The 12,918-nt window shown below is 38.5% G+C and overlaps 1 protein-coding gene across 1 annotated transcript in view; it reads left to right on the top strand.

Moving 5' to 3' along the window:
- Positions 1 to 12,918, top strand: part of MED20 (mediator complex subunit 20) — a 94,772-nt gene that overhangs the window by 81,078 nt on the left and 776 nt on the right. The window lies entirely within an intron of this gene.

The following is a 12,918-nucleotide window of genomic DNA, read 5'->3' as shown; positions in this document are numbered from 1 at the left end:
GTTTATAACATTGTGTAATTTCAGGTTTACATTATTATATATATCAGTTTCTGTATAGACTGCATCATGCTCACCACCACTTGTCTAATTTTTTTTTCTAACTTTTATTTATTTATTTTTCCCCAAAGCCCCAGTAGATAGTTGTATGTCATAGCTGCACATCCTTCTAGTTGCTGTATGTGGGACGCGGCCTCAGCATGGCCGGACAAGTGGGACGTCAGTGCGCGCCCGGGATCCGAACCCGGGCCGCCAGCATCGGAGCGCACGCACTTAACTGCTAAGCCACGGGGCCGGCCCTCTAATTTTTTTTTCTGAGAAAGATTCGCCCTGAGCTAACATCCATGCCAATCTTCCTCTAGCAGCACAGCATGGCTGCTAACAGAGCAGTGTAGGTCCGTGGCTGAGAACTAAACCCGGGCCTGTAAAGCAGAGCGTGCTGAACTTAACCACTAGGGCACCATAACCGGCCCACCAATAGTCTAATTTTTATCCGTCAACATACATATGTACTCCTTTACCCCTTTCACCCACCCCTCCCCCACCCCTTTCCTCTTTAGTAACCACTAATCTGTTCTCTTTATCCATGGGTTTATCTTCCATATATGAGTGAAATCATATGGTGTTTGTCTTTCTCTGTCTAGCTTATTTCGCTTAACATAATACCCTCAAGGTCCATCCATATTGTTGCAAATGGGACGATTTTGTCTTTTTTTATAGCTGAGGGGTTCCGTTGTATGTATACACCACATCTTCTTTATCCATTCATCAGTTGATGGACACTTGGGTTGCTTCCCCATCTTGACTGTTGTGAATAATGCTAAATACTGAACATACGGGTGCATAAATCTCTTTGAATTGTTGATTTCACGTTCTTTGGATGCATACCCAGTAGTGGGATAGCCAGATCGTATGGTATTTCTATTTTTAATTCTTGGAGAAATCTCCATACTGTTTTCCGTATTGGCTGCACCAGTTTGCATTTCCACCACCAGTGTATGAGGGTTCCCTTTTCTCCACATCCTCTCCAAGATTTGTTATTTTTTTGTCTTGGTAATTATAGCCATTCTGACAGATGTAAGGTGATATCTCATTGTAGTTTTGATTTGCATTTCCCTAATAATTAGTGATATTGAACATCTTTTCATGTGCCCGTTGGCCATCTTATATCTTCTTTTGAAAAATGTCTGTTCATATCCTCTGCCCATTTTTTGATCAGGTTGTTTGTTTTTATGTTGTTGAGTTGTATGAGTTCTTTATATATTTTGGAAATTAGCCCCTTCTTGGATATATGATTTGCAAATATTTTCTCCCAGTTGGTGAGTTGTCTTTTCATTTTGTTAGTGGTTTCCTTTGCCTTGCAGAAACATTTTAGTCTGATGTAGTCCCATTTGTTTATTTTTTCTTTTGTTTCCCTTGCCTGAGTAGACATGGTATTCAAAAAGACGCTGCAAAGACCGATGTCAAAGAGTGTACTTCCTATATGTTCTTCTAGGAGTTTTATGGTTTCAGGTCTTACATTCAAGTCTTTAATCCATTTTGAGTTAATTTTTGTGCATGGTGTAAGTTAATGGTCTACTTTCATTCTTTTGCATGTGGCTGTCCAGTTTTCCCAACACCATTTATTGAAGAGACTTTCCTTTCTCCATTGTATATTCTTGGCTCCTTTGGCAAAAATTAGCTATCCGTAGATGTGTGGTTTTTGTTCTGGGCTTTCAGTTCTGTTCCACTGATCTGTGTGTCTGTTTTTGTACCAGTACCATGCTGTTTTGATTACTATAGTAAATAGTATATTTGTACTATATTTTGAAGTCAAGGACTGTGATGCCTCCAGCTTTGTTCTTTTTTCTCAGGATTGCTTTGGCTCTTCAGGGTCTTTTGTTGTTCTGTATAAATTTTAGGATTCTTTGTTCTGTTTCCATGAAGAATGTCATTGGGATTCTGATTGGGAATGCACTGACTCTGTAGATTGCTTTAGGTAATATGGACTTCTTAACTATGTTTATTCTTCCAATCCATGAGCATGAGTATCTTTCCATTTCTTTATGTCTTCTTTGATTTCTTTCTGTAATATCTTAGAGTTTTCAGTATATAGGTCTTTCACCTGCTTGGTTAAATTTATTCCCAGATATTTTATAAGCCTTTTTGTTGCACTTGTAAATGGGACTGTATTCTTGACTTCTCTTTCTGCTAGTTCATTATTAGTGTATAGAAATGCAACTGATTTTTTAAAGTTGATTTTGTACCTGCAGCTTTGCTGTATTTGTTGATTATTTTTAATAGCTTTCTGGTGGATTCTTTAGGATTTTCTGTATATAGAATCATGTCGTCTGCAAACAGCAAGAGTTTCACTTCTTCCTTTCCAATTTGGATCCCTTTTATTTCTTTTCCTTACCTAATTGCTCTGACCAAAACCTCCAGTACTATGTTGAATAGGAGTGGGGAGAGTGGACACCCTTGTTCCTGTTCTCAGAGGGGTGGCTTGCACTTTTTCACCATTAAGTATGATGTTGGCTGTGGGTTTGTCATAAATGGCCTTTATTATGTTGAGGTACTTTCCTCCTATACCCATTTTATTGAGAGTTTTTATCATAAATGGATGTTGGATCTTGTCAGATGCTTTCTCTGCATCTGTTGAGATGATCATGTGGTTTTTATTCCTCATTTTGTTAATGTGGTGTATCACATTGATTGATTTGTGGATACTGAACCATCCTTGCATCCCTGGTATAAATCCCACTTGATCATGGTGTATGATCCTTTTAATATATTGCTGTGTTCGGTTTGCCAATATTTTGTTGAGGATTTTTGCATCTATTATACATCAGCAATATTGGCCTGTAATTTTCCTTCTTTGTGTTGTCCCGGTCTGGTTTTGGTGTCACGGTAATGTTGGCCTCATGAAATGAGTTAGGAAGTGTTCCATCTTCTTCAATTTTTTGGAATAGTTTGAGAAGGATAGGTATTAAATCTTATTTGAATGTTTGGTAGAATTCTCCAGAGAAGCCATCTGGTTCTGGACTTTTGTTTTTTGGGAGGTTTTTGATAAGTGTTTCAATTTCTTTACTTGTGATTGGTCTGTTCAGATCCTCTATTTCTTCTTGATTCAGTTTTGGGAGGTTGTATGAGTCTAAGAATTTATCTGTTTTCTTCTAGGTTTTGCAATTTGTTGGCATATAGTTTTTCATAGTATTCTCTTATAAGCCTTTTCATTTCTGTGGTATCTGTTGTAATTTCTCCTCTTTCATTTCTAATTTTATTTGAGGCTTCTTTCTTTTTCTTGGTGAGTCTGGCTAACGGTTTGTCAATTTTGTTTATCTTCTCAAAGAATCAGCTCTTAGTTTTATTGATCCTTTCTACTGTTTTTTTTTAGTCTCTATTTCATTTATTTCTGCTCTTTTTATCATTTCTCTCCTACTGACTTTGGGCTTTGTTTGTTCTTTTTCTAGTTCTCTTAGGTGTAGTTTAAGACTACTTATTTGAGATTTTTCTTGTTCGTTAAGGTGGGCCTATATTGCTATAAATTTCCCTCTTAGAACCACTTTTGCCGCATCCCACAAAAGTTGGTATGCTGTATTTTCAATTTCATTTGTCTCCAAATGTTTTTTGATTTCTCCTTTAATTTCTTCATTGATCCAGTGGTTGTTCAGTGGCATGTTGTTTAGTCTCCACATATTTGTGATTTTCCCAGCTTTTCTCTTGTAGTTGATTTCTAGTTTCATAGCATTGTGGTCAGAAAAGATGCTTGATATGATTTCAATCTTCTTAAATTTATTGAGGCTTACCTTGTTTCCCAGCATATCTTTGAGAATGTTCCATGTGCGTTCTTCCTTGAGAAGAACGTGTATTCTGCTGTTTTTGAATGGAATGTCCTATATATATATATATCTATTAAATCTGTCTGGTCTGGCGTTTCGTTTAAGACCACTGTTTCCTTGTTGACTTTCTGTCTGGATGATCTATCCATTGATTTAAGTGTGATGCTGAGGTCCCTTACTATTATTGTGTTGCTGTCAATTTCTCCCTTTAGGTGCATTTGTATATGCACCTAACCTCCTATGTTAGGTGCATATATATTCATAAGTGTTATGTCTCTTGGTAGAGTGTCCCTTTTATCATTATATATTGCTATTTTTGTCTCTTATTGTCTTTTTTATCTTGGTCTGCTGTGTCTGATATGAGTGTGGCAACACTTGCTTTCTTTTGCTTGCCATTTGCTTGGAGGATCATCTTCCATCACTTCACTCTGAGCCTTTGTTTGTCTTTAGAACTGAAATGTGTTTCCTGGAGGCAGCATATTGTTGGGTCTTGGTTTTTAATCCATCCAGCCACTCTGTATCTTTTGATTGGAGAATTCAATCCATTTACATTTAGAGTGATTATTGATATATGATGGCTTAATACTGCCATTTTATCTCTTGTTTTCCAGTTGTTCTTTATTTCCATTGTTTCTCTTCCCTTGTATTTCTGATTGCCATTTCAGTTTGCTGGTTTTCTGTGATGGGTTTCTCAGTTTTCTCTTTATTTATGATGTATCTCTATTCTGAGTCTTTGTTTAGTGGTTACCGTGAGGTTTGTATAAACGATCTCAGAGATGAGATGATCCATTTTCTGATAGCCTCTTTATCTCCATTAGCCTAAGCAGGTTCCATCCCCTCCCTCTTCCCCTTCTGAGTTGTTATTGTCACAAGTTCTTCTTTTTTGTGTTGTGAGTTTGTGACTAAATTGAAGTGTTTATAGTTATTTTTGATGCTTTCCTTCCCTTTGTCTCTTATGTTATAATTAAGTGTTTGCTAACTTGTTCTGATAGAGAGCTGCAATTTTTTAATTTTGTCTGTCTATTTATCTCCTTGCTCAAAGCCTTGTAATCCTTTGCCTTTTTGTTTCAGGTAGGAGGGCTTCCTTCATCATTTCTTGTAGAGGAGCTCTAGTGGCAATGAACTCTCTCAGTGTTTTTTTATCTGGGAAAGCTTTTATTTCTCTATCATATCTGAAAGATAGTTTCACTGGATAGAGTATTCTTGGCTGAAAGTTTTTGTCTTTCAGTACTTTGAATATATCATTCCACTCTCTCCTAGCCTGTAAGGTTTCTGCTGAGAAACCCACTGAAAGCCTGATATGGGTTCCTTTGTAGTTTATTTTTTTCTGCCTTGCTGCCCTTAATATTTTTTCTTTGTCATTAACTTTTTCAGTTTTACTATTATATGCCTTGGAGAAGGTCTTTTTGCATTGATGTAATTAGGAATTCTCTTGGCTTCATGTACTTGTAAGTCCAGTGTCTTCTCTAGGTTTTGGAAATTCTCAGCTATTATTTCTTTGAACAAGCTCTCTGCTCCTTTCTCCCTCTGGAACACTTATAATCCTTATGTTGCTTTTCCTAATTGAGTCAAATATTTCTCGAAGAACTTCTTCATTTTTTAAAAAATCTTAGCTCTCTCTCCTCCTCTGCCTGAAGCATTTCTATATCTCTGTCCTCTAAACCACTAATTCTGTCCTCCATAACGTCAGATCTATGTTTTATGGATTCTAGATTGTTTTTTATCTCATCAATTGTGTTCTTCATATCCAGAATCTTTGTTTGGATTTTGTTTAGAGTTTCAATCTCTTTGGTGAAGTATTCCTTCTGCTCATTATTTTTATTCCTGAGCTCATTGAACTATCTTTCTGAGTTTTCTTATAACTCATTGAGTTTCTTTATGATAACTCTTTTGAATTCTCTGTCATTTAGATTGTAAATTTCTGTGAGTTCAGGATTGATTTCTGGAGACTTGTCATTTTCCTTCTGCTCTGAAGTGTTAATGTAGTTCTTCATGGTGTTTGATGGAGTGATCCTTTGCTGGTGCATTTGTGGTAGTATCAGGTCACTGATTCCACCTGCCACTGCTGGCAGGGGGCAGGAGCTGTTTTCTGATCCTGCCCTGTCTGCTGAAAGTTGCAGAGGTAGGGCTTCTATGCATTTGCGCGCTGGCCGCAGCTGCTTGGCAGGTCACTCATGCACACATGGGTGGGGCCTCTGTGCTCTGCCAGTGGGTCGCTCTGGTGCCAGACCACTGCACTTGGTAGGGGACTGGCCGAGCTGCTGTGCTAGGCAGGAGGGAAGGGTCACTTTCTTTCATGCACAGCTGGCTATGTGCTCGCAGGCAGCTTGGCTCAGCCTCTGTGCTTGGTGGGGGCTCCTTTGCGGGGTCTGAGCTGCACCACTCGGTGGGGAGCATTCCCACAACAGGGCCACCACAGCACAGTGGGCACTCCCCTAGGCTGGATTACAACTCTGACAGTGTTCGCGTGGGCCAGGCTGCTCCCACCTCCTCTTACAGTTGTGCCTGCTGCTGTGTGAGGACCTGTGGCCTAGATCACTGCTGCTGGGGAGGGGATGGGGTGCACTCACCTAGTTCCACTGCGTCCTGGGGATCCAGTCCAAACACCTTCAGATGCACAGCTGCGTGGATCTCTCACATGTCCTGTTATGTTGTGCAGGGAATCCTCTGCTGGTTAATGAATGTCCATTTAGTTGTAACTTACAGGGGAAAGACTGAGGGAACAACTGACTCCACCATAATGCTGATGTCACTCTCCGAATTTGTGGGGTTTTTTCCCCCTGTGGTCAGATTTTTGAAGGGAAAACTCTGATTCTATCAGTGGTAGTGATAGGATTTTTTCATGTGGCAATGGAGTAGAAGAGGGAGCCTTTACTTTGGACGTTGCTTTAACACTAGCTTGTCAGGGAGCTCATGCTGTTAAAAGAGCACCAGGTTGTAGCAAGTAGGCCTAGCCTTTGATCTGGAAGCAGCAAACCTACTAAACTCTGAAGCAGACCTGTTTAATCGTACACAGCCAACCTGGTTATCTTCCACTCTTGGCTGCCACTTCTCCGTGCAGAGTCACAGGCAACATTTCTAAGAGTGTGTGTGTGTGTTCTCCCAATGTATTCAGAATTTCTCTGAAGTTAGTATGAGTAGTCTTCTTTGGCCAACCTGCCCCAAGTCTGCTATCATCCTGGAAAGGGGGTTAAGTTTTAGGCCCACACCTCTTTGGCAAGAGTATTAGGTTAATGAATCAAAAAGACCAATCCCTTCAAGGCCACCTAGCTTAGCTTTGTTCCACAGATGGCATCTCCTTAACCCACATCCATCATCTTACATATCTTGATCACCAGGAGACCTGGATGAAACAGTGTATATAGCTCAGTGCGTGAGCCTCGCTGCTACCAAACAAATAAAAAAGTACAAAACATGTTCAGTAGCTTTATCTTGCAAACATCATGAATAGTAGTATACCATAATGCAGGTATCAGAAGGTAAAAATTCAACCTGAGAATGAGTCTCTGCAATGACCTGGAAAGATTTTATACTCAAAAGTATTTGTGAGACTCTGTGAATATACTAAAAATTATTGAGTTGTGTGCTTCAAATGAGTGAATTTTATAGTACATAAACTATATCTCAATAAAATGATTTAAAAAAGCATTTGTGAGAATTAAAATACATTATCTGATAGAAACGATACTTGACATTCTAGGACTAGATGAAATCATTGAGACGTGAGCCAAGGATAGAACCTTAAGGAAAGCCTACATTTCAAGGAAGAGAGACACATATGAAAACAGAGAAGATGTCATTACAGACATAGGAAGAAAATCAGGAGAAGAACATAGCCTAAAGTGCGGGAGTGAATATGTGTGCAGTGTCAAGTGCAGAATAGATGTGGATGGGGACTGAGAGAGGGTTAATGAACTTAGCTATAAGGAAATTGCTAATAACCTTTGAGAAATAGTTTCCATGAAATGAAGGTGTTAAGGAGTGAGTTGTGAGGAAGATGAAGCTGCACATTACTCTTGCCAGAAATAAAGTAGGCAGAAGGAGAAAGAGCCTAAAAATAATGTCAAGGATAGTCTAGAGGCAGGGCAAACGTGTCTGTCTGTATCTGCTCTCTCTTTTGACAGGAGAGACTTGGGCATATTTGTAACTAGAGAGGAAGGAGACAAACAAAAGAGAGCAGAGACTGAAGGTGCAGAGGGCTTAGACCCAATTCTGGCTCTTAATACGGTTAGAGAAGTTGGTATTCGATGCAGAGCAAAGCATTTGTACCAAGCTGGTTGTTCTGTCTTTGTCATTTCCCTGCACAGGGGCAGGCATGGCCCTCTCCCTGGGCAAACCAGGGTAGTGTGCCAGGCCTAGCTCCCTAGATGAACTCTACTCCTTTTTCATTCAAGAAAGCAGATCCTGATACAAGTGAGAGAGACTTATCATGCGAACATAGCCTTAAATCTGCTGTAACCCGTGGCTAGACGAACTCATTCTTGAACATCAGCACTTGATGACTGACGCCAAATGAGTGATAGCACACCTTGCAAGACTCCCGCACACCCGGCACACCAGCGTACCATTGCCTGTGGCCAGGAGCCGCCGTGTAAGTGGGTGTTGCAGCTCTCAGGTCAGAGAGCTAAAGAACACACTTAGTCAGAGCTTCTGAACCCCTCTCAGAGAATTCAGGCTCTCCAGGGGTCTCTGAGCCACGCTTTGACCTGTAGGTTATCCCTCATCCACATACCCACCCCCACATTCATCAAGAATGGGAACAAAGGGGGAAAAGGGAAAGCCAGCAACCTGTGAGGACACTCCACCCGTTTAGCCATCTCCACACACACACACTGCCCTTAGCAAAGGAATTCTGAACAGTTTCTTTCCCTACCTCACCCTTCTCAGTCTCTGCCCCTACTTTTTGTTTTTATTCTTATTTTATTATTTTTGTTTTTTTATTTTAGCCATACTATAAAAATTCAAAAGGTTAGTTTGATTGTAATTATAATACAGCCTTTTGAAGCCCTATATAATACTCTAGAATATAGCATTCTTCCCTTTTGGGTTATTAACTGCATCTTAATGTGACTTCTACCTTGTTTTTTAAAATCTTTTTCTTAATTTTATGTTGATATTAAATTATATTTTCCCATATCTCTTGGAAATAAAATGTTAGCCAAAAATAAAATTCATTTTTAACACTTGTTATTTGTAAAAATGTATTCACTGTGTCTCTTCCAGTAGTCTTTGAGGTTTTGTGGTACATATGATTTAGGGTACATTTAGTAAGTTGAAGGGTTAAAACACCCTACGCTGTCGCATATGGCAGTGAGCAGAATCGCAGATGTTGATGATACCACATAATTAGTATTCTTTTATGTAAATGAAGGCTGTCAGCATGTTACCATAGTGTCTAGTCTCTCTGAAGCTGGAATTTATGCCACTTGGTCTCACCAAGACCAGGCAGGATTATTCCACCGTCCTTAGTTAAGATCTGAGAAGAAATCAATACAATGAGGGAGAGAAAAGAAATGGAAATCTCTCCAAAAGAGATTCTCTTAATTTTTTTCCTATTCTGTTTTTGTTGATTTCCCCCCAAGAAATTTTATTTCTGGTGATGCAGTTATGCACTTAGGATCAGCTAAGAAATTTGCTATTTGAGAATAATTGGAATAGTCCAGTTAAAAGACAAATCATGTTTCAAACTATAGGTTTTGGAAAGATGATTGTAATGTTCAGTCATCTCTCTCATACAAAGACTTTTTCAAAAATGATGTGATAAATCTAGAAGTTTCTCATCAAACCAAAAGGCCAGAATTCAAAAGATTTCATTACCTTCTTTTAATTTAATATTTAATGATATTAACTATAGTAGAATGCTTTTAAATATTGATTATGGTTTTTAGCTCCAGTTGTTTCAGATTTTTAAAATAAAACTATGGTAATTAAAGAAGCAAAAGCTAATATTCTGTCAGGTTTACTTTCCCTGCCTGCAGGTCTATCCAGGGCGTGCAGGACATTTATTTCAAGTTGCTGATCTACTTAATCATGGAGAACTGTTAAGGCACATCATGTTCTTTCCCAGTTACACTGCAAGTTTATCTCTTTTGGATTATTGGGTGCCTGTCACACTGGATGATGTATGTTTTAAATGGAAATTTTAGGACTATTATGACTTTGGGGAATTATGAAGGAAAAGATGTAAATCTCAGAAAAATGTAAAATAGAGTTCCTCTTTATGCCTGTGAGTGTTAGGCCTTGTTCTTAAATAAAATGGTCAGAATATGTATGAGAGGTGAGTTGAACACATCTTCCTTGAACTGAATGTACCTGAGATTGTGTTCTCTTTATTCTCTATTTTATGTGTTGGTTAAGATGGCTTTTTTCTTCTGTGTCACTTTTGGGTGATTTCCATTTCACGATCAGATATGTTTTTCTGCTAGAGAAGCTAGTCTGCCTAGCTTAACTCAGTGTGGTGAGGTACAGAGTAGCCTGTATTTTCCTGAATGGATTTACTCTGCCATATGGCAGGTTAGTGAGTCACCACCACAGATTTGTAATGGGAAAAGGGTTGTGCAGGAAAGGATGTGCGTGATCAGCAGATTTATAGATCAGAAAATGAAATCGGAAGAGAGAATTTCCAGAGTGCCCTTTCTATTTGACAGCTCTCCATGGAGAGTGTGTGAAATGGTTTTTTAGTGTTTTTCTATTTTGGCTTTTGGTTGTTCCAGCATATGTTTTCTAGCACAGGAATTGATTTTGTAAGGCATCAGTGTTCTGGGTGTTCTGTTGCTGTATTCCTGTTCACAGAAATATTCTCTCTTTGTAGGATTTGAAGCTGTGCTATGTTCATGTGATAAGATCTCACTGGCAATTAAATTCCTGAAGACACATCAAGGCTCCTATTGGCTAAAATGGGGATTTGCCAGGTTTTGAGTTATAAGAGGCTATTCAGATATGATTCAGTGAGTACTGAATCTTTCAAAGGAAAGAAAACCAAAAGAAAAACCAAATGAGCTAAAGATAGTGTGTCCTGGTGTGTTTATTTAAGTCTGTGCTATCTAATACTGCAGCCACTAGCCACATGTGGCGATTTAAATTCATTAAAACTAAATAAACTTAAAAGTTCAGTCCCTCAGTCTCACTGGCCACATTTCAGGTACTCACTAGGCACATGTGGCTAGTTAGAACAATATTGGACAGCACAGATAAAGAATATTTCCATCATTGCAGAAAGTTCTGTTGGACAGTGTTGGTCTAAGCGGAAGATTTGAGAAATAAAATTCTTTCTTTGATTTCTGTGAGGAGTTCTTCACCCCTGTATAACCTACTGGATTTGTGGAGTGGTTCTAAAGTTTTAATGTACAAATGAATCATCTGTAGAACTTGTTTAAAATGGAGATTTTAGACCCCTCCCCAGACTCTGATTCATCAGGTTTAGAGTGGTGACCAGAAATTTGTATATATATAACAAGTATTCTAGGGAATTCTGATGTTGGTAGGTGGTTCAGGAGCTACATTTTGAAAAATATTAAATTAATGAGAAACTTCGGGATTGCCCATCTCTTGATTTTTTTCCCCCCTTCATTCTTTCATTACTGACTTTCTTTTGTGTCACCAGTAATTGATTGTAAAGCATCATGTGTACCCAACTTGAACTCTTGATTGGTAATAAATAGCAAAAAGAAAATTCATTTATTTACCATTTCATCTTTTTAATGTATGCATGTTTTAATTTGGCTGTGCCCTACGAAAAGTAAACAGAAATGGTTATTTCACTACCATTCCAGACTGTGTGGGAAGGTAATTCTGACAGAACACCTTTGACTACTAAGAGTTGAGAACCCACAAGTCTTGAAATTAAAGGCGCAAAAAAAAAAAGAAATATAACATATACTCTCCTCTCTGAAGGAGATACATATCTAATTAGGAAATAGATAAAATCATCCAGAGAAATGACTTAAAGGGCACTTAACAACATGTCAATAATTAGAAAAATAATATAGTAGAAACTAGATCTTGACAGTACTCAAAGGAAAAGCATGATCTACTTGATTGAAGAAAATCTAAATTGCTTTCCTTTGTATGATTTGAAGGTTTCTTATATAGGGACATGGCCTCTGCATCTGGAATGGGCAATAAAAATTGGGAAGGATGTCTCATTTGGTCCTGTGGTATATTTGTGGGTTTTGGCAATAGGACCAAGCCATAAAAGGCATTTGGAAAACCATACTAAAGGGACTACTCGGAGTGCATTGGATTTAGGATTTCTCTGGGTTACCCCATGATCATGGAACTGCATTTACTCACAAAAATCAAAGTGCAGAAGAAATGGAGGTGAAGGAAGTTCACTTTATAAGAGGAACAACCTTTGGGAATTTCAAATACTGGTACTGAAAAAAAAAAACCTGTCAAGTTTCCAAAGAATAAAAAGTTTTCTTTTAAAATAGTTGTCTACCCTCTTTCCTTGGGAGAAATTGCCCATGAGGCTTCTCTGATGAATAATATTGAAGAAACAATGTTAGGAAGACCAAAAAAAAAAAAAAAAAGAAAAGAAAGAAATCTCACTATGTTACCGTTTTAAAAAGTATTTTCACGTATATCATCCCGAAGGTTAGCTTTTTTTCTTTTGTCTTGGTAGTTTGGTTAAATACTGTAATACCAGTAGCCCCTCCACCTCTTGTCCTAAGAGTCAGATCTATCTAATTTTGTACTTACCTTTCAGTAAAGAAGGTAAAAGTTTTCCCACCCTTGCTACAAGATGTAAATGTTCTTTTCAAAAAGACGCATTGTCTTAGTCCCTCAGGGTTGCTATAACAAAAATACCATAGACTGGATAGCTTATAAACAACAAACATTTATTTCTCATAGTTCTGGAAGCTGGGAAGTCCAAGATCATGGCACCAGATTCCATGTCTGGTAAGGACTTCTGGTTCATAGCCATACAGCTGGCTTTTCACTGTGTCCTTACATGGTGAAGGCACTAATCCCATTGAGGGCTCATCCCACGAGGGTCAACCCATTCACGACCTAATCAAAGGCCCAAAGGCCTCCTAATACCACACCCTTAACCTGGGGGTTAATATTTTAGCATATGAATGGGGGACACACAAACATTCAG

This window comes from Ceratotherium simum, chromosome 13 (genome assembly GCF_057802395.1).
Source record: "Ceratotherium simum simum isolate JZ-2026a chromosome 13, ASM5780239v1, whole genome shotgun sequence".
Classification (NCBI taxonomy): domain Eukaryota; kingdom Metazoa; phylum Chordata; class Mammalia; order Perissodactyla; family Rhinocerotidae; genus Ceratotherium; species Ceratotherium simum.
Note: the sequence above shows the minus strand (reverse complement) of the source record. Positions and strands in the feature narration are given on the sequence as shown.